The 22,412-nt window shown below is 44.5% G+C and overlaps 1 protein-coding gene across 13 annotated transcripts in view; it reads left to right on the forward strand.

Moving 5' to 3' along the window:
* Positions 1-22,412, forward strand: part of TLN2 (talin 2) — a 451,133-nt gene that overhangs the window by 109,779 nt on the left and 318,942 nt on the right. For 12 of the 13 annotated variants that reach the window (XM_054687829.1, XM_054687842.1, XM_054687839.1 and 9 more), the window contains one exon: positions 19,386-19,471. The exons of the other annotated variant lie outside the window; for it this stretch is intronic. The gene's annotated coding sequence lies outside the window, so the exon portion shown is untranslated. The remainder of the gene's footprint in view (positions 1-19,385; positions 19,472-22,412) is intronic. 13 annotated transcript variants of the gene reach the window in all.

Below are 22,412 nucleotides of genomic sequence, written 5' to 3' on the forward strand. Positions count from 1 at the left end.
GTGCATAGGCTTGTCAATGTGTCTGCAGACCCAGAGGTGTCAAGTATCCACTGATCTTCTATGCACTCTTCTCTCCTTTCCAGAATGTAATCTGTAAGCGTCAGAAGTAGGAGTTTTATCCCAAGGCTTTTCATTCCTGTGCAGGTGCTAGACTACCTGACAGCTAGCAGGGCCTAGGGAGAGTGCTGGAAGGGTTCCCTAGAGGCAACTGTGTATATGCACCCTCCACCCCATAGTCTTCTTGTTGACTGATGGAGCCAGCTGCTGAGAAGTGCTTTTATGTAGTGTCAAAAACTAGAAACCTGACTCTAAGTTTCCCTCTTGTCCTTTCCTGTTTAACAGTCAACTGTTCTCTGCTTTTCTTTCTGGTGGTGCTTTGAATCAACCTTCCATGTGAGAATCAAAAAAACCTGCAACTGATAAAGTGTGTTTGCCTTTAGTCAGTCAGCACTAAAATCCTTTTCTGTGTGGCTCTTTTCACTGACCACCTCCCGCCTCGGATTTAAGCTCCTGGGGCTGGCTGGCTTTCTCAGTGTTCTGGAGGTCAGAAAGTGATAGTTTTCAGGGTTTGCAAACAGTGTGAGCCCTTCTGGTGCGTAGGTGGAGAAAAATCGGCCTCGTTCTCTTCTGCATGGGCCAGACCCACCACAGAGACCATCACTAGCCACGGCAGTCCTTGAGAGAAACTGGGTGAGCTGCCTGCTGCAGGGGCTTCCCAAGGCCCGGGGACACGGCCACTCCGTCAGAGCAAAGGCATACACACTTTATGTGGGATTTTGAAGCCCTAGCAATTTGTGGCTCATTTTGGCTTTTTTCTCCCTCTAAGGGACTGGATGATATTTAATGACTCAGCTCTGATTATACTCTGAATGTTTCCTTTCCAGTGATGTCAGTTCATAGAGCAATTCTCAAGCAAATGTTTGTGAGAGGGAGGCAGAAAGGGAAGGAAGAAGGAAGGGAGGCCTCCGGGATCCCCAGAGTGAGTTTTAGCTACTGCCCCCAAACACCAAGAGGCCAGGCCCTGACATTTTAATGCATGAAACTTCTGGCTTCCAGGCTTACTGGAGGAGTGTGGTTGGCCATGATGAATGACACAGGCAGGATTGGGGAGTGGGGGCCCTCCTGCAGGACTGCTCGTCCTCTGACCAGGAACCTCAGTGAGAACTTGGGGACCCCTTAATTGGGTATGAGATTGTTTTTAGGTCTAGTTGTTGGGGGGGGGGTGGCTGGCAGCAGCCTAAAAGCAAATGCTTCAAGAATTTGGGGGCTGTGTCTGTTCTACTCCCTCCCCCAGTCTCTTCCTTCCTCATCTCCAGAGAATGTCTGCTTGACACTGGGAGGGTTGGCCTTGTCTCTGAGGGGGGTTTAGTTATGAGCACACGTAGGTCCAGCTTCTTTGTTTGACTCAGATCCTGGAAGCCTGGTTTCCTTTCTTCAGCCCTTTGGAGAAGGATTGACCCAGAGAAGCCTAGGAAGAATTCCTTGGGATAAAACCTGTGGAGAGGGTTTCCAGGGCATTCTTCCCCAGGCTCCACCTTCCTCTGAGCACGTTGTGTGTTGAGGGTTTTGGAGAGAGGAGAGAGGGAGATGCTAGCATCTCGTCTTGTCCCTCTCACCCTTCTCCATCTCTCTGCAGAGTTTCATTCCTTGCTTCTGATCTTGCCAGGGAACTGAGAGACCTGAACATGATGGGGATGTTTGACAGGGGCTGGTGTATGGTGGGCCTGTCATCCGAACAAGACAGGCCCAAAGAACTGGAACTGAGGAGGGGAGAGAAATAATTTTTTAAAGAAAAGAGTGGTATTCAATATATCACTTTTTGGAGGCTCTCTCATGGGCGAAGGATTATGGCACCTGTGGTGAGAAATAAAGGTGAGACCCTGATTCTGCGAACAGGACTTGGTGATGAAATGGGGAAACAGTATCACTGCAGTTCGCATGTCAGAAGAGAGATACCTGACACAGAGGGCAAGTGATGGAGCCAGAGAGCCGGCGGAAAGGTTCGTTGGGGTACAGCTTCAGCCGAGCCTTACAAAGTCCATAGTCCATAAGATGTCAGAAAGCAGACGTGTGGTTGTTCTGCATGGGAAACAGTAAACAAAGACAAGACGATGGGAAGGCATGCAGGGGAGGACGTCAGAGCAGAGGGGTTAAGGCTGAGACTGTAAACTGTATGGGATGTGTGTTTACCACACTCTTAGATATCAGTTGACAAATTTTAAATAACAGTAACCTGTACCTCTTGCTGCTATGCCTCAACTGCAGACAGTTACTGCCTTACCAAAATCACCATTCTGGAAGGCCCCAGAAGGTCTTTAGTGGCTACATCTCACAGTTTGTTCTCAGGTACCTTTCCCCTGGACTGTCCTTTGCATTTTGCTGTTTACTATGTTTACTAAGCCCCCCTCCCTTTTGACTCCAGGGCCTGCCTTCTCCAGGGATGTCCCTTCTCTGCCATCCCTCGTGTTTCCTGTGTCTATCTTCAGTCAGGCTTGTTTTCAGAGCCCTTCCCCTCATACCTGCTCCCTGTGCTGAGGGCCTCATCTCTTCCAGGCTTGGAGATATTTCACCTGGCTGACTGCTTTTTCACAAGCACCCTTGTCCATAATAGTGTAGTCAGTCCAGATCCTGGGATTTAGGGTTCTGCAGTTGTGAACCCTGAAATGAAACCCTGAGAACTGAAGATCATTCCACAAACATCTATTAAGCGCCCTCTGAATGCATGTCCCTGGGGAGACAAGTAGTAGCAGTCTGGGATCAGCCCGTCAGTATCTGCTTTCCCTCCAGATCTCTGTTCAAGCGCTCTCTTCCCCCTAGAAGAAGATCTAAAACCCTTCTTATCCTTTTTTATAATTGAACTTATGTCCCTTAGCTTCATGCTTTACAGCAGTTTGACAAGAGATGAAGAGCTTCTCCTTGAATTTCTGGAGCTGCAGCAGCAACCTCAGTAGCTTTAGCCACACCAGAGCGCATGTGCTCTTGAGTGGATCCTCCCCGTGGCTTAGAATGCAGGGTTGGGCCTGAGGGATTTGTGTGTTCTGTGTCTTACACAGGCAACTTTGAATTTGATACCCCTGTCACATAGCCAGTGCCTGGAAACCCTGAAACTATTCCTGGTATTCATAATTCACATCGGGTAGACTTAGGTGGTATTTATAGCACTCCCCAAGACAAGTTATTGCCAAAGGAGGTAGTGACACTTATCAGGTGCAGTGGAGGAGACACAGGGCTGAGTACATGCTTTCTCTGGCTAATTTTAGCTTCCCACTGGTTGGGGATGGGAACGAGGGCTTATCACATAGTCACTGTGCTTTCAGACTGTGATCTCCCCAGGAGACTACAAGTGTAGACATCTGTGGTCATTTCTGTCCCCTGGGGCTTGGCACTAGACCAGAATATTGTCCTGTCCAGTGTCTCTCACTGCTGAGGCTCTCCCTAGCCCTGTCTCTTCCTGCTGCCCTCCCATAGGAAAGAAGACATGCTGGGCTCCTCCTCTTTCTGGCTTTAGGCCATGAAGCTGAGGGATGGGCTTGGGGTGTGAGAAGATTCTACAGTAGGACACCCTTGCCTTACAGACTAGGTTTCACAGCCTCTGAATGCTTGTCACGCCCTTCAGCTTGCCTGTGACTTTGTTGATCCTTAATAGAGGGGGAACTCCTTGGGGTTTCCTGGAGATTTTTGAGGGGCTCATTCAAGTGGATGACTGTAAGGAGTTACTGTTCCTTGTTTTATTTGGGGTCCAAGCCTCTGCTGGCAGAATTGCCTTTTCAGATGACCTGTCTTTCAGGGAGAGTGCCTGCTGGGACAGAGGTGTACAGGGGAACAGAGCAGAGGAAGTCGGCAGGTTTGTGTTGGCACTTTGTACTGTCTCTAGTTGATAAAACTGACAAGCTGAGGTGCTTCACAAAGGGAAGGTGTGTGGGAGTGTGCGTAGGCAAACATTTGCCTGCACCTTCGTGGGGCTGATTGCCAGGTAAAGGATCTCTGAGGGGTTTGGAGGGAGGGTGGCCAAGTTTCATTTTGCCTGCTTTACTGCTTGGCTTTGGGCCATTGTCTCTCATTCCTCACCTCCTGCTTTGAGCACCCAAGACAGATTCCCTGTTCTTCTCTTTCATATGACTTGTTGTGACTTGAGCAACTTGTCCTCTTGTAAATAGCCATCACTTGGAAGCAGGTCTGCAGAAGGGTGGGGGAAATATTTACTGACATGATGGTGACATGACAGTCAGGCCTGACCCACTGTTCCTCACCAACAGTTGTCCGGCCTTGGCTTCCCCTTCTTGGGATTTGGAAACATTCATGAGTCGACAATGAAACCTTTATTGACTGGCAGTTCCTGGGATGGCTTTTGCTGTGACCACGCTGGCATCTCTGTCACTGCAAGGGCACTGTGGGGAAGGCGAGTGGGGACAAAGCTTGCTCTTGTGCCTGGGCCTTTTCCCTGTTTCTTTCCCTGCTAAGGATTAGGCAGTATCATTCCCTCTCTCTTCCCTGATTGCTTGAGATGGGCATCAGAAATGGCAAGTTTGTGGGCTCTCTACATGCAGAACCTGGAGTCTTGGTGTGATTCTAATTTCTCCTTCTAAGAAATATCAGGTTAATTGTCAATCAAGAGTTGCTCCTGCCTGATCCTCGTGGTTCTGTACCAATCCTCGAGCATCTTGCACATGCTGGGGCTGGGAGGGGCAGAGGTCCTGTGATTGTCAACTGTGAGGTGAATGCAGGCGTGAGTGGGCCTCTCTCGTGCTCAGACCTGCTCAGTTGGCACTGTCGCTTCTTTCCCACTTCCGCTTTCCTCCCACTGCCCATCTCCTTGGTGACAGGCAGGCCTGAGGGGAGCTGTCATGCTTAAGTCACCATTCCAGGGCTCTCCCCATTCACGGGATACAGGCTACATTTGGAAGCAATGGTTTGAAAAAAATAAAGTGATGAATTTATCTGCTCTTTCTACCTCACAGGGGAGGAAAATGAATAGGATAACAAAAATATAGATGTATGTATTTCATTCAAAAAGATGAAATATTTTAGAAATCAGTAACTAAATGCCTTTGACACTATTCCTCAAGTCCTAAATATCCTACTAAATTAATTTTCAAGAAAAGGGGATTTATTAGAATTTGAGTTGGGGGGGTATGTATGTGCAAATCTGTATGAATGGGCATGTGCTGATGTGCTAGGCAAGCCCAGCTTGAACTTCTTATTTTTGCTGTTGACAGCTCATTTGGGTCCTGTAGTGCAAGAGATGTGCAAAGCTGTCGTTGACTGTGGTTGAGTCTTAGTGGATGTCCTGGGGTGAGCTTACTTGCTTTCCTGCTTTCTTCTGCTCCCTCTGATTTTGCTCTTGGGATATGCTTTCAAGGTCAGATTGCCTGTGTCATTTTCTGTGCTTTGGACTAAACAGAGAGGCTGTTGCTTTGTTACTCATTTTACCTTTCTTCCATAGATGAGATTTTCCTGGAGTGATAAGTATTTATGAAATGATTTAACAAGAGGAAATTATCAGAGATAGCAGGCAATCCATGATTATTTTTTTTTTTTAAGGTAACATTGGTTTGCGACACTGTGTGGAATCCAGAGACATAGGATCACACCTCTTCAGATTCATGTCAGTATGCCACACCCATCCCAGGGCACAAATGGGCTTCCACCATAGTCTGTTGGACCCCCTCCATACTTTGCTCTCCAAGACCCATGGTGGGGCTATACTGGCCTCACGTAGTGTCTCAGTCTGTACAGGCCATCATAAGAGAATACTGTAGACTAGATGGGGCAACCTTGAAACAATAGAGATTTATGTCTCATGGCTCTGGAGACTGAGAAGTCCAAGATCAAGATACTGGCAGTTTTGGTGTCTGGTATCTGTGAACCGCACCTCGTTCATAGACACATGGCCAACTCCTAGCTGTGTGCTCACATGGTGAAAGGAGCTAAGGAGCTCTGGGGGCCTCTTTTAATAGTCTCATTCTTTCAGACTCCACCCTTATGAACTAACTTCCTCGCAGAGGCCCCTGTTCCTAACCTCATATTGAGGGTTAAGATTTCAACATAAGAATTTTGGGGGCTGTACACACACCAGTCCATGGCAGGCCGTGACATTCTTGCCATCTTTTCTATTTAAAGTCACTAACATTAATTAGGTACCAGACTTGCATTTTTGGGATGTGAAGGAGAAGGAGGTTGTAGCAGATAGCAGTGAGTCCTGGTGGATTTCAGTCTTAGGATGCATTGGATATGTTCACATGGCCCCCAAACAACCAGCCACACGACGGCATATACAGGGGCAAGTGCAGCACCTTGTCTGCGGAATGCAGTGGGGAGGAGGCTGGTCCTGGTGACAGAAAGGAGTCTTTGGTTGCCTCTTTCAAGAAAAAAAGATTCCCAATTTGCCTCAGATAGTTCCTTTGTGAAATTTTATTGAAATGGAACATAGGGAAAAGTACACAAATAATAAATGTACAACTGGATAAATTTTTAAGTACGCACACCTATGTTATTCTCATCCAGTACAAGAGAGAAAACATGGCCAGAAACCCAGGCCTCCTGACAGTGACTACAACTCCTCCCCATAATCGCTGCCCTGACTTCATTTTATATGTTTTGACAATATAAATGGAATTGTGAGCATGTCATCCAGTTGCTAGTTCAGCATGACGTTGGTGAGATACATCCACACTCTCATGGAGTTGTAGGTCCGTCATTTTCATTTTTTTTTATTGTTTTTTTAATTTTATATATTTTTTACATCATTTTTCATTTTTGTACAATGTATGCATTTTCATCTTGGTTATAGTCCCCGTACAATTCCCACCACCCTTGTTTTCATCCTGCTCCCTTACCCCCCCCCCCCATAGTGTGTCTCTGGCTTATAGTTGCCTAATTTGCCTATTGATTTTGATTTTTACTTTATTATAATTAGTCTTTTTCCCGATCCCTTATTTGGGTTTTCTAAACTCCTACTATGAGTGAGACCATCTGATATTTTTCTTTTTCTTTCTGGCTTATTTCACTGAGCATGATCCCTTCCAGCTCCATCCATGTTGCTGCAAATGGCATGAGTTTATCTTTTTGGATTGCTGAGTAATATTCCATTGTGTATGTGTACCACATCTTCATTTTTGTATTTATTGCTTTTGTTCTCATTATCTATTGTGCTGTTCACGGTTGTTTGAGACCCTGGGTAAGAGTACCCCATGCAGAAGGAAGGGCTCAGACTGATAGCTCCTGGCTCAGCGGCCTGATGAGTGCAGAGAAGTCCAAGTGTTGGCTCGACCTGTCCAAGTTGGCCTGGGACACTTTCCTTTGTAGAGGGAGGGAGGGCTGTGTGTCATTTAACAAACTAAATAATGGACGAAGGAGCACTGTAGCCGGTTGTTGCACAGAAGTCTCCAGGAGAGGGCAGGTGGCATGGGCCAGGAATATGCCCTGTGCTGGCCACAGAAGGTACCCCCTCCTTCCTCTTGGGACACCTGAAAGGCCACAGGCCACCCAGTTAAGGGAATCTCTGTTAGGGTTGTCTGTTTTGGAAACTGGCACTCCTTTTCGTATTCCTGGTGTTCAGCCAGTGACTTGTCTTCTTGGACCCCTAGGGTTCAGATTCCCAGCCCAGGGGTCTGCTGGGCAAGGATGATAGAGCAGTGTCAGCCCTGGGACTGTTGGGGTAAACTGTTTAGCCAGAGGGCATGTTTTTTTTATTTTTTTTTTTTTTTTTTTTTTTTTTTTTTTTTTGGGAGGAGGAGAGGGTAGAATTCCAGGCTGAAGGAGAGATCCAGCAGGGAAAATGACCTGAAGCTGTGGGCGCGCTCCTGCCAGCTGGTCCCATCCTCCTGGGCCACCCTTCCAGGATTATCAAATCCAAAGCCAGCTTGATGGGAAGCTCTGGTGGGAATGGGAACCACATGGAGGTTGCAGAATGGGTAGCATCCTCTGGTTTTTTTCTCTTCCTCTTTCATTGCCTCTTGTCTCATCTTTAATTAAAGTGTCCTTCTTAGGAAGTCTTCTAGCCCCAGTGAAAAGCTATCCTGACCACAGAGCAGCTACTCCCCATAAGGAGGAGGATGTGAAAGGAGACGCTAAAACAACTTCAGACTCCCAAGAATTCTCATTGTTTTTTCCAGTGGGGCTGATGGCTGTGCCTGGTTAGAGTCTTCATCCCTCTCCAGAACAGGGTGCCTCTTGCCTTCTTCCCACCCTGCAGCAAGGCTAACCCTCTCCTGAACTTTTCATGATGTTTTTCTAGTGTTTCTCCAATGTTATTAGTGAGAAAGAGAGATAAAAGACTCTTCTGTGTTTAATAAACTACTTAAAACTGTCCCTCGTAGGGAGCCAGGCTGAAGCTACCCACTGATTTCCTCATTCTGACCCCATCTTTGGTGGCTGAGAAATGGGGAGATGCTCTTTGGTGTCTCCCTCCATTAAAAAACCCCAAACTGCAATTCTGTTCTTTAGATGTGTGTGCTGAGAATAGAGTTATTCATTTACAGGTCCTTGAGTATCCGCAGTGACCTTCCTGGCGGGTGTCCTCCTGGGGGTTTTCCTACCATCTCCCCATGGCCACCCTTGTGCTCCTGTACCCGGTGCTGCTTCTGGTGAAGGCACTCAGTCCTTCCTTGTTCAATTAAAGCGGAAAGGGAGGGTGTCAGCCTCTCCACCTTCTTGGTATCTTTCGTGGGGTTCTTCAGCTTTTCTAAGGATTTCTCTTTAGTTCTGAGTCAAATTTTTATTTCCTGATACTATGTTCCTGGTAAATGTGAAAATACTTAAATAGGAGTTGCATCACTGGGAAGGTACCTTTCATCCTTATTACTTTTTGGTAATGTGATTTGACTGTATTTTTAGCATTGGCTGCATTTGACTGTATTTAAAGTTAAAACTGACGTGTAAGGCGTAATTAGCTAGAAGTGTTCTTCAGTGGGAAGATCCGCAGATACATTTTTTGCAATCAAATAATTTAGAAACTTGGTGTTGTGGAAGATCAGTTGTGTTCTTGTTCATGTTAGCAACCAAATATCAAACATTCTTGGAAGGTCCAAGAAAATGCTCATTTTAAATGCAAATCCTTTGCACAGTTAGAAGGAAACTGAAATCACTCTGGCTCCCAGCACTCACTCTGCATTTTTGTCATTCCTTCAGATGGCTGAGGAGAGGGCTCATGACTAAATCCTTCAGCATCTTTATTATGATTTCAGGATTTGTACTGGTTGAGATGAAGCCTTGCCCCGGGGACATTAACCCTCTGTTGCCATCTGTAACATTTTCACTGGTCTTTCTCCTCCTCTCCCCTTAAATGATCTTAGATTTCCTCTCAGATCAATGTTTTTGTTGTTTTATTTTTATTGCTGCAAATGAGGTGTGCTAAACCTTTTATCTCTTAGCAAGCCTATGTACTGTTTTTATCCTAAAATCATCTACTTCCTTCTGTTTTTCTCTTCTGGACTTTTTCCATTAGCAGAGCTACTCTGTTTCAGCTTGGGATCTGGAGAATCCTTCGCTCTTATATAATGGAGACAATGAGATTCCTATGCAGCATGATTGGGCAAGTGGTTTGCTCTTGTACTCTTGGGTGGGTGGGTATGGCGCAGTGAGAGGAAGAGGGAAGGACACACACACACACACACACACAAGACTTTGCTTTTAATTTCTGTGAACTTTTGGTAGCTTATAAGATGAAACAGCCTTGTTCCTCCTTCCATTAGAAATGGAGATATCACTGAGAGAAGACTGGTGGGAATGCCTTGATCAGGGGTCACTGGGTGAGAGACAATAGCTTCAGGTTTGGGGTACAGCCAGCCATGCTGGAAGGCTTTGAGAATCAGTGGTTGAATCCAGTGGAGAGGATGGAAGATCTCTGAGACAGACCAATCTCTTTGTTCAGTGACAATGAACCAGAGACCCAGGAATTCAGGTGGTATGTCCAGAAAAAGCAACCCACCAGGAGAAGAATTAGAACTCATGACTTCCTTCTCAGTGTTCTTCCTGCTTCCTCTATTTTAGGTAAGGGTTCGCACCTTGGCACCATGGACGTTTTAGGCCTGATGTCTTTTGTTGTGGGGGCTGTCTGTGTATCACTGGATGTTTAGTATCATTTGTGACATCTACTCACTAGATGCCAGTAGAACAAGCTCCCTTTTCAGTTGAAAAAGCCAGCAATGTCTGCAGATGTTGCCAAATAAACACCGAGGGGGTAAAATTGTGCCCAGTTGAAAATCATACCTTTAGATGGCATGATGCCCCTTGGAATTCATAAACATAACTTTTATGTTAGCATGGCTTCCTTTCTCCTTTTGCTGTGAAGTATGAAATACACAGCTAAACTGTTTATGCTAGAACTTTTACAGTAGATCATACTGGCTCAAAGGTCATTTATAGGAAAGTGGTCTGCAAGTTCTGAACTTAGTTGCATTGCATTTGGGACGACAGCTTTCCCTTGAGTACATTTGATTTTGCTTTTCTGTGTAAATTTTGGAGGCTGATGACTTGTCTCAATTCAGGCAGCTTTTGCTTCTGATTTTAACACATAGGTACAGATGTGGATAGTGCACTTTGAGTGGGGGAGAACTCAAATTGTTCCATAGGCCAAGGAGATTTTGGCATTCTGAAACTGGTGACAAATGAGGCTCCCATTTTGTGAACCTTGGGGTGAGCTAGGAGAACACTCACCAAGGTGAACCTACCTAATAGACCGCAGATATGTGGGCAGATTTTAAAGTGGATCATGACCTCCTGAATTAAGCAGTGACTGTGAACTGAATAGTGTCAAGGGGTAAAAGAACTCTGGGCTGAAGGACTTGGAGACCTGGATTCTCACCTCATCCTGCTTCCAACTCTCTTTGTCAAGTCACCAAATACATTTGGGTAGCAAGTTCCTCATCGGTAGGAGGAAGGACAGAACCAGGACTCCTGACTCCTGGAAAGGGGTGAAGTGATGGTTGATGAATGTTGGGTATATGACCCATAAGATAAGCCTAACATTTCTTTTTATGCTGCATCCTTTTTCCCCCCTTTTATTAATTTTTTTTTTTTACATTGCTGTGCATTTGTGCACTGTATTTGATTTCTCCCTTCAGGTGTAGTTCCTGTAAATAGTCTACCACCACATCACCTATAACCGTCCACCATAGTCACTGTACTCTTCCCACCCCTGTTTTGATCCCTTTTCTTCTTACTCCTTGATTTAAATCTCAGATCTGTGATTGCCTACAAGTTTTGTCTTTTTTTTTTTTGGACCCTTTCTCCAGTTTTCCTATATTCCTCCTGTAAGTGTTACCATCTGATCGTTTTCCTTTTAACTTACTCACTGAGCATAATCCCTTCTACCTCCATCCATGTTACTGCCAATGGCATGAGTGGATAAGCCTAACACTCTTATTGGAAACTGAATTTTACTCAGGGAATTTTGAAGACATAAGGTTATTTTTGTTTTCAAAAGTAAGCATGGACATGTTGAACAAGTGAAAATTTTGCATGATAGGAATTTGAGCTATTACACAGAGTCATAAATGAAACTAAGGAAACTTTATGCTTGCTGCCAAAAACTTCCCAACACTTGTTCTGAGAGTTGGGTAAACTCTGGCCCAGGGGTCTCCAAAGTTCCTTTTGCCTCTAAAATTTCTAGGTGGAGCAAAAAAGATTCTTGGGTAAGATCACCCAGCCATCCCCAGAGAGGACTTAAGGAAGAATGGAATCATCTAATCTTTAGTAATTCAGGCACTTCAAGTTTTCCTTTCTACCTTTCAGTTTTCCTTTCTACCTTTTAAATGTGAATGCTTTCACCTTCCATTCTGTAGTGTGAGCCTGTAACCAGACTGGAAAGAGGATGGGTTTTGTGCTTTTGTGGGACACTCGGGCTTAAGCCATCTTGCCTCAGAGTTTACCTACTCTAAGGAATGTGCCAGAGGAGATAGAGTGTGGATTTGAATTTCTCTGAAATGCCTCTGAGTGAATGGTGACAAGGGGTTGGCCCAGTGGGGTCAATGTGAAAAATGACACTACTGACTCCCTCTCACAGCTGGGGCAAGTTAGACTTACGAGGACACCCTCTCCAGTCAATTTTTGTTTCTGGAATGACTTAGTGTTTCAAAGGAGTTGTTTTTTGATGCTGATGACAGTTCTTCAGAAATGAAAGTCAAAGGCTTTAGATGGTCTACGCATTCTTGTGCTATCTGTTTTCTGGAAAGAAATAAGCCCAGTGCCTGGCAGAGGAGCAAAAGAACACCTAGGAATCAAGCAGTTGTTGAGACAATGGCTCCTGTAACCATTTGGTTAACATTACCTTCTGTGAGGCAACTTTTACTCTGTGACGTAATAAAGATAATTTATAATGTTTTCATGAGAGCGAGTAGGTGGTAGTGGGGTTTTTCTTTGTCTTGTCTTGGCATGTAATTGAAACAGAACTTGACCAAATGAGAAACATTTGTGTGTTTGGAGGGGAAAAAAGATTCCAGAAGCTTCTTGACTGGGGTCAAATATTGCTGCCTTATTTTGTTTAGAGTATGTAAGCAGACCTCATCTCAGACAAGCATTGAGAATACTGCTGTTTCTATCTGTTCCCAAGCAAATGAATTTTCTGTCTATATTCTAGACTGCATACAGCACATTCAATTTCTCAGAAGAAAAAATGTGTGGGTTGATTTGTCTCAAAGAAATCTATGGCTTTTAGCGTAAGTAGATTTATGAATTCATTTTCTTTAACAATGTTATCCAGAAGTTGTATCCTTTATAAACAAACGTGCATGTGGTTTTAGTAGGTCCCACAGGAATACCTTGTTTTCTGAGGAAGTCCAGTTGTTTGACTCTTGGGAAATGGAGCCTGAATGGGTGGGCCAGTACTTGTGTTCGTGCAAAAAACCAAACCAAAATGACCCCTTTTTTTAAGCTGCTTGTGTACTTGGTTTGATTCTGGAATTGCCATTATAAGAGTCACCACCAGAACCTTTGAAACAGTAAATTGGCATTTTATAGGTCTTTGAGTCCTCACTGTGCCAAAGTTTATGTTGGTTGCCATATAGGGCACAGAGATAAATGTGGCCTCCTTGCCTGCCAGGAAAGTATGCTAGTGAGTGTGAAAGCCGTATAGAAACTGACTTTCTCAAATGAGATCTCATAGCAGGACAGAGGCGCCAGGCAAGGAGGGAAGGAAAGATGAGTTTTGATTGGGAGGATTAGAGGTGGCATCTTGGAGGCTGGGGAACGTGTTCCTGGTTTGGGAGAAAGGTAGATTTATATCAGATAAATGAGGGGATTGGACTTCCTGGAAGGAAGGATTTGGGCACAGACCCCAACCTGCATGAGCAGAAGACAGGATGTGGTGAGGTGGGGAGAATCCCAGGCACCAGACACACACTTGGGACAGATTTGTGGTTCCTGGAGGTGGGTGTGTGTCTGGGAGAGCTGGGGAGGGAATGCGTTGGGAAAAATCAGGCTGGGAGTCTGAGTACAAAGGGCCTTGTATCCAAAGATAAGAAATTAGAACTGAACCCTGAATGCATCAGAGAACTTTAGGAGCAGGGAGAAAGAAGAAAGACGGTAGCAGAGGCAGTACTGAAGCAGGACAGAAAGGCACGAGAAAGGAGATGAACACTTTTGCATCTAACTCCCACCTTCTGCAGCAGTCAGTCTGTTTGATGGGGATAACAGGGCTACCCACGTGGGCTGGGCCTTTGGGAAAGATGGTTGAATTTTTTCTTGCGTTTTTATTATGATCCTGAGTTTTCACTTTTTTTTTTTTTGAGATTGATTTATTTATACAAGAACTGGGGTACAGGTCAGAGGTACGGGAGGGTGAGAGAATTCACCGGAGAGACAGGGGAGCAGAGCAGGCAGATGGATGGAGGATACTGCTGAGGGGAGCAGCGGGCGGCAGGAGAGGTCTGCTGTGCCATGTGGGTTTCTCCCTGGCCGGCCAGGAATCGAACTCGCGCTGCAGAGGCTGCGGATGGCTTCACAGCGCTGTGCTCAACCCACTGCGCCACCGAGGAGGCCCATGATCCTGAGTTTTCAAACCTGCATGGAAATCACTGAGTCTGCTGGGAAGTCTAGTTACACCCTTCCTCCTCCCCCAAATTCATTATTGTTACCTACAAGGTCTGCACTAAAGAATCACTATATTCTCCCTTTCATACCTTTGCTTATTATAAATCTAATGTGCTGTGGGTACCACTGGGAGAGGGCAGTCCTTGGCCCAAAGGAACTGCAGATTGAGACAGATGAAGAGAATAGGGGCTTCTGGAATAGTATGAACAGTTGGGGTGTCCCTGCCAAGGAAATTTCAGGAGAGCTGTCTGAGGGTGGTGCCGGTTGGGGTTGTACTGTGGGGATTGCAGGTTATGATTTATTTAAAAAAATACTTCTAATCTTCACCTATAGCTGAGCATTTCATTCAAACAGCCTGGCCTCTCTAAGTCTGTTGCCATAAAATAATGTCTTATTTTCGTTTGTTATTTATCCTCCACCCCAGTACCAGTTGGGGGTAGAACAGAAGCAGCTCATTTAATTGTGTTGTAGAAGTTGTTCAAGGGATCCTTAATCCTCATGTGTCAGGTATTCCCTGTAGAATAAATTAATAATGTTCTGGAATTACTATTATTATTATTATTTGTATTTTAAAAATGCATGTAAAAACTATTGGGGTTAATTAAATATTAATTCATTTAAGAGCATTTTTGTCTTTATCTCCTCTCTCCAAGGATACCAGAAGTACAATTATGCACGTGCATGTTTGCGTGTGTGTGTGTATGTGTGTGTGATGGTGGAGGATGTGGGAATCTGCAAAACCTTTTGATTTGCACCTTGCTCTCCCAGTGTTTAGCACAGTGCTTAGCACAGTGGTTGGCACTTAGGTGTGAGTAAATAAAGAGGGGCTGCAGAAGCACAGCTACATGGGGGGGTCATGCGTGCATCCTACCACCCCTTCAGGACTGAATGTCAATCCCTTCACCTTCGGGGTTACTGGTGTGATAATGCTGGGGGCAGAGACACAAGGAACCTGGGACATGTGACCTCTGCCTGCTTAGATCTCCTGGCGTGTGAGAGATAATCACTAGGAATTACAGCTTAGCACAGTGCAGCGCCCTGGAGATGCAGGCCTGCTCATTAGAGGCTCCACTTTGAGTCCTGGCCCAGGCCCTTGATTTAAAAGAACTAACTTAGGGTGGAAGAACTAATGCCCTAAGGATAAGCCAGGGTCTCTTTCCTTGTGGAGATTTTTCGGCCCCCTCCTTGGCTGAGGAGCCCCTGTCTGCGGATTGTCTGGGTTAAACATCAAAAAGCTACCTCTGGAATCTGTTTCCTGGCTTGGCCATCCTCCCGTGTGGGTCCCCCAGGGTGGAAACAGTGACGATGCCTGTAAGTGAGCGCTCTGAATTTGAGACAGTCCCGCTTGTGCATGGCCTCAGTGGGAAAGGGCTGTGAGATCATGTTGTTCCCTTGTTAGCTGCTGAAACCCTTTGTCCTGGAATTGGCAGGCCTTTACTTTTCCTGAGCTCTTAGTCGTGGTTTCCCTGCAAAGCTATTGTTTTGAGTCAATCATGAAGAATGTTGGGCTTGCATGTGCATATGCAGACTCACGTGTGCTTGCACACCCTCACACTCACGCTCACACATACACAGGAAAACCACGCCCGTTGTCCTAGGAGAGAAGGCAGCATCCAAATAGGATGTTTGACTTTTGAAGAAGGTGACATATTAGAGAGTGAGTTCTTTATTCTGAATTTGGTTTTTGCTTTACTTTTTTTAAACCGCAGACTTGAGCTTAGGAGAGTAGCAGTGAATGTTAGCAGGAGATAAGGGATTATTACATTTCCTTTATTAGGCACAAAGCTACTATGTGTCTGTCCTGCAAGGGGTGCAGGTTACTCCAAATCGGGGTGAAATACTGTCTGGTGTCATGGTTTTGGCTATTTTAGCTAAAAAATAAAAATGACAATTTTGTCTACTGTGAGGCTCCAGAAAGGCGCTCTCTTTTGGATGGCATGTTCTTGCTCAAATTATTAGGAAAGCAGCATCCTTTCCTTGTTTGCTTCAGAAAATATTGGTATATGTAGGGAGAGTGTGGAGTTGAGACTTACTGTTCTTGTCTCCTTACACCCCACCTGTTCTTCTGACCAGTGGTGACAACCACTTACCGAATGACAGCCTTCTCACGAGGAAGGGAAAGTCTTGCTAAGGACCTGAGGGAGGAGACTTGTGGAAAGCTGTGGATCCAAGCTGAGGAAGAGGTGGCCAGTGGCTCCCCTGAGTTCTGCAGAGGTGGCTGGGTCTTTGCCTCTTTCTCAGCTGTTGGGGAGACTCGCTGAGATTGTTATGGTGACAGAATGTGCCACAGGAAATGGCCTGCTGGCTGTGCAAGCGGAAGAACCGTGCACTGTCTTCACGGAGACCAGTACCAGCAGCCTTGGAGGTCAACAAGACCTCAGCCCGGAGCAGAGGACGGTCCCAGGGCGTGGACTTCTAAACATGAAAATGTATTTATAGAATGTCTGTGGGGCCAGAACTCCTGTTTCTTGCGCGCCCCACCCCTTGACAAACACTCCAGCTCACTGGGCTCCCTCCAGTTTAATTGGTGTGTCTTGAACTGGGCCTGAGACTGAGTAACTCTTGGAGGTCCCTGTCACTGACGCGAATGTTTTTAAAGAAATGGATTATTTACTCTCTGACACTCATAGAAAAGAATCTAAAATGTATTCATGGGTGTCTAAAGGGTGAAATAAACACCCTATGAAGCCAAGGCCAGGGTTAAGGAAGCTCCCCAGGGCCTCAGAGGTGACAAATTTCTCAACTTTTAATATTTTTCTTAACTTTGCTTTGCTTTTCTTAATTTTACAACTGATACATTCCTTAACAATGTCTATTTTTAACTTTTGAAAATTGAGCACCAAGCACAAATTCAGCTTTGGGAAGTTCCCTGTAGAGATTAAGAAGTGAAGGATTCCAGGAGGAGATGACACTTTCAAGCGGTTGTCAGCATTGCTAACTGAGGTCACCTTTTCACCAGAAATGCTTCAAGAGGCCCATTTTTCTCTCTGGCTTCTGCCCATGTATGTCACTTTGTAAATGGGGTTGCCACTCAAACCCCATTTGCAAAGAAAGTGTAGAAGGTTCAGAGAGAATTATAGAAGAGGACAGCTTTTAACATTTTAACTTAGCAGGGGTCTTTCACCAGAGGTTCAGAGAGAAATTTCAGGGGCTCATGAACCCCTTGAAACTGAATACATTGTATTCTTCTTTCAGGTACAAGGATCTGTCATATTTTCAGAGGAGTTTGTGGATCCTTCTCTCCATTATGTTAAAGAATAATGTGGACATTATAGTAGGGTTGATTTTTTTTTTTCTTCCCAAATGAATCCTGGGACTGTTGATTTCTTGAAATGTGTTTGGTCTGCCCTTGTGTCTGCCTTAGCTTTTTACATTTGAGCATGCCTAACTGTTGAAAGGGAAATGAACAGTAAATTCACCTCCAATTGTCCAGGGTACAATCCCTGACTATACTGTGGGTGGCCTAGCTGGCTTTGCATTTGCTCTGAAATCTGCATGTCCCTCTTGATGCAGAGTAACCAGAGTGCAAGAATGGGGGAAAAATTGGAATGGTTTCTGTAATTTCAAAATAAATGACCTCACTGCCTAATTCCACTTGATATAAGAGAAACCCAAACTTTTGCCTTATAAATAATAATGGACCTTTGGAGAAAGGGTCCAAATACTCATTTAGTGAAGGTGGGGGTAGATTTGTCTCAGTTGAAACAAACTCTTGTTTGAATGCAGCTCTTGTTATACCAACTTTGTAGCTATTTCCTAAGAGATTCGCTGATTTACATTTATACTGACATTCACTTCTTCAAAGTAGGTGAGTAATTATGCTTTGTATAAACTTTCAGCATTTTCTAGCAATGGATGGGCCCTTTAGAATTCTCTAGCTGAAGGACACCTCAGTTTTAACCTGACCACACTCCCCTTTTTAGAGATGAGTTGACTAAAGATTCGCAGGGTTAGGTGGGATTTCATCAAGGTTACATTGATTTCTCAAGGTCAGCTTGAACGCGAATCCCAGGGGAAGCAGTGATTATTTAGGCAGCTATGGTTTAAATATATAATGAGTTGAAAATTAATTTAAAAACCATGATTGGAAAACCCATTTCCTAGAAAATCAGTGTTTTGATCATTCATTTCATTTTACCAAAAAGTGACCACTGACAGGTCTTAGTCCACCAATCTTTAAAATATACCACCTTTATGGTCTTTGAGCATTTCCCAGGAGGATTCTGACTTCTTTTTTTTTTTTTTTTGATTGATTTATTCTTGCATACAAGAGCTGGGGTACCAACCAGAGGTATGGGGGCCTGAGAGGATTCACCAGAGACAGAGTAGGGAACAGAACAGGCAGACTGACTGAAATACACTGCCGAGGGGAGCAGCAGGTGAGTCAGGAGAGGTCTGCTATGCCACGTGGGTAGCTCCCTGGCCACCTGGGGATCGAACTAGTGCTGCAGAGGCTGCGAACAGCTTCATAGGTTGCGTCTTAACCCCTTGCACCACCAGGGTGGCCCCCGGATTCTGACTTCTTAAGTCTGTGTCTCCAACCTGATCTATGGAAAAGGAACATTCATTTTTGCTCTGTGGTCTTCACATGTGAAGTGAACAACTTCTCTCGCTTCCTCCCTCCCTCCCTTGCTCCCTTCCTTCCTTCTTCTCTTTCTTTTGCTCTTTATTTCTTATCTTTAGATTTCTCTTCCAAGTTTTTAGATTTTTTTCCTTGTGCTCAAATGTGAAAGATTCTGTTTTATCCTGTTAATTTTGTTTTTGAAGAAAACCAGGAGGTTCATTTTGACTGTTACAAGTCTTTGGGGATTAAGGAGAGAGAACTAGAGGAATGGTTGATTTGGAACTCCAGGCTGTTTCGTCTCTTCTCAGTTCAGTGTAAGAATAACATTTGTTTAGAAAGTGAGTTTTATTTGGAAGGTAATTTATAGGCACATGTAAGATTTATAATAAGACTTCATTCTGTGATTCCATACTGGCCTGGCTAGTACTTGCTGCTGATTTGGGGCAAGGCATTTTCTACTGAGTTTTGTCTTTCTTCATCTGTAGCATGGGGCTTGGATCAGATTATCTCCAGGTGCCCTTTGCAACTGAAGATCTAGATGTTACTTTGGGCGATTTGCAGAGAGAAGCTGCTCTGGTGCTGCTGGTAGTGGGGTGGTGCCTCCCCCAAGACGGAAGGCAGAAGGGTTGCCAGCTGTGTCACTACACAGTATCCTGAGACATTTACCCCACTTGATGCTTTCCTTTCTCACCCTTTTTATAATAGTAACCCCTTTAGTGTCATTTAGTGGTGGAGAACCTTGCTCATCTGCTAAGCCGGCGAACTGCACTGACATGTCATCTCTCTCCACCAGTGCGCTGCTGCAGGGTAACACCTGGACTGGGCCCAGGCCCCTCCACACTTGGCTGCCCACAGTTCCTAGATCGACTCATTGAGACCGTGAGTAATCTCCGTGTTTCTACTTCGCAAGCAACTGTAAACCTGGAGTCTGGTGGCTGGAGGGGTTTCGACCAGCAGTTAGAGTCCAGCCATGCTAGGTCATGGGCTGCCTCTGTAGCCAGCCTCTCTCACACCCAGCTCCAAGAGTGCTGGAGATGGCACCTGTGGCTCTAGACATGGCACTTCTGGGCCCTAGCAGTCATAACGGGGCTCATTGGAGTACTTCCACAGCCAAACACAGAAGGATTGATGCTCTTCTTTGTCATTATGCCCAGTTCCCCTCTCTGGCAAGTAATACTTGAACCACTGGCCTTTATTCATGGGCTGTCAGGGAATGACTCTTTATGGTGGCAAATGCAGATGCTATTTCCTTGGCCTGATATCCTTTCAGCATGTTCTTCCTCATATTATCATGCCTTACCCTAATGCCTGCCCCCTTGGAGAGGCCTGGGAACCCCCATGCAGGGCCCTGCTGGTGGTCTGAGAGCCAGTGCTAATACTTTGTCCTTGGAGGCTCATGAAAGCAAAGCAGAAGGTGAGGGGTTGTGTTGATTCAGCGCGTTCTAAAGAGTCCTTTCTGACCGCTCTGTGGAATTTCTGTGTCAAAGACAATCATCACACAGCCTTGTTCTGCTCAGGGTTATTCATCTATTCTGTTCCAGATAAACAATTCTAGTGCTTTATGAATTTTAAGTTTTCAATTAGGCTTCTTGAATTTCACTTCATGTCTCTGCTGAGTTCTGGGCTAGGCTAAGCCATTCCCCCAATGCAAAATTAAGCTAGTTGCTAGTCTTTCTGCAGCCAGGAAAGCATTCTTAGGTTTTCAGCAGTAATAGAGAGGAATCATGCTATGACTCTATGAAACCCACACCCCTACCTCCTCTCTGGAGTATTGGGATAAACCTACCCTCCATGGGATGGAAATAGATCTCCAAAGCAACTCCTCGTTATGCTTGCTTTTCCAACCAGAGTTAAGGTTCTGGAGCTAGTGGGAGCCTGATCATGTCCCTGGTCTGTAGTGTGGTCCCTTTGTGCCTGTGCACATCACCTGGGCCTGGTTTACTCACACAGACACCAAACACTAGTAGCTTCTATTTTTCTGGGCCCATTTCCTCAACAGAGAAAAGGAGGGAGGTGATTTTTGCTTTGCAGGAGAGCTGTTTCAAATAGAAGTTCTCATCCTGGCCATTCATGCTGCCTGAAGTGGCCCCTTTCACCTGTGTCTGAAGACACTTTAATTGTAGACAGTGAACCCCTGAGGGCAGGGATTATGCTTTATCCATCCTTATTCTCCAAGGCGGGGCACTCAGCCTTGAGTGCGCTAGACATTGTTGAATGAATGCAACAATGTCATTTCTTGCATTTGCTTTTATAAAACCAACTTATTTGTAGAGCAGTGAGTGAAAAGTCACTGCTGAGCCAATGCAAGCACTGTAACTGTTCACCTTGGTGTCCTGTAATTATCAACCTTTGCAGGTAAACACAGCAGAAGGTATTTCTTTGCTTTTGGGGGACTGCAGAAGTCTTCCTCTCTGGGGTCTTTAATTATTTGTGATCATGGGAGAGAACAAACAGTGGAAGGTGATGGACGGCTGTCTAAAAAAGGTGTACTCTTGCCTGTAAAACTGCTTTGATTTGTATTTTACATTTAGTTTATATTTCTTTAAAATGTCTTTTTATTTTACAAATTTATAAAGGTAATTTACATCCTTTTTTTTTTTTAAAGAAAAGTTAGAAAAAAGATGTGTAAAAAGGGAAGAAAGCAACTTTATCATTTCCACACATTCCCATCAAGTAGTCCAACCTCTTGGGCCTATTTATGACATAGGGTTGCCAGACTTGGGACTGTGTCCCTTCTCTGTGTTGCACTGTACCTTAAAAAGGAAAAATTGCACCGTAACATTTTAGGATGCCAGGAGATAGAGACACAGATGCAGTACTGACAGTATACAGATACAAAGGGCATCCATCCTTGCTTCCTGCCTCTACCTTAAGGCAAGATTCTGTCATGCTGTCATTCAAAATGTCCCAATTGCTCACTGGGCAGTTGGGTGGGAGACACCAAAGGATTTGGCTTGCAGCCTGTGGTAAATCTCCATAGGCATCACTATTCCAGCAAACTGGGGTGCTCCAGTTCGTTTTATTACTTATTTTATTACCTCATTTGAACTTATGGGTCCATGGGGACAACCAATCACAATTCTTTTCCTCATTTGGAAACTTCAGAGGCATGTTTCTCTATATTAAAAACCAGCCTAAAAGGCATGATTTCTAATTAAAGCAATAACTAGCTGGGAGTCTGCAAGTTTTCAGCCTCCTTCCTTGCAGACATATTTTACCTGGCTTAAGTAAATGATATTGTGAACCTTGTTAGCATTGTTTTGAGGAGAAAAATTTTCAAGATGGTATCAGGATTCTGTATTATATAAAGTCCTCGTGACCTTTAGTCTGTGAGAAGTCCTATATGTTTTTTAAAAACAGATAATATATTAAATTTTTCTGCATACTATAATTTAAAGCTTATATATCCTAGACATTTACTCAGTGATCATACAAATCTATCCCTTATTAAAGGACTGCATGCTATTTTTTTATGTTGTTACTTTTTTTACATGAAAAGATCTGTAACCTTTTATTCTTCCATTGCTGAGTGGGGTCTCTACCCCTTCTCCAACCACTTTTTTTTGGGGGAATAATATTAAAATAAACATTTTTCATAATAATTATTTGTAGACCATTATGGGCATTTCTGTAGAGTTGCAGAGTCAAAAGATAGGTCCCTTTAAAATTGTTCCTTTCAAAAATTGATACAATTTATATTCCTAACAACTGTGTGAGGGCCCTCACTAGCACAGAATGTTGTTAATCTTTAAAATTGTTGTTATTTTGAAAGCCAAATACATGACTGTACTTTTATGAGATTTGCAGGGTTTTGAACAAA

This window comes from Talpa occidentalis, unplaced genomic scaffold (assembly GCF_014898055.3).
Source record: "Talpa occidentalis isolate TD23 unplaced genomic scaffold, MPIMG_talOcc4v2.1 talOcc4.11, whole genome shotgun sequence".
NCBI classification, from domain to species: Eukaryota; Metazoa; Chordata; class Mammalia; order Eulipotyphla; family Talpidae; genus Talpa; species Talpa occidentalis.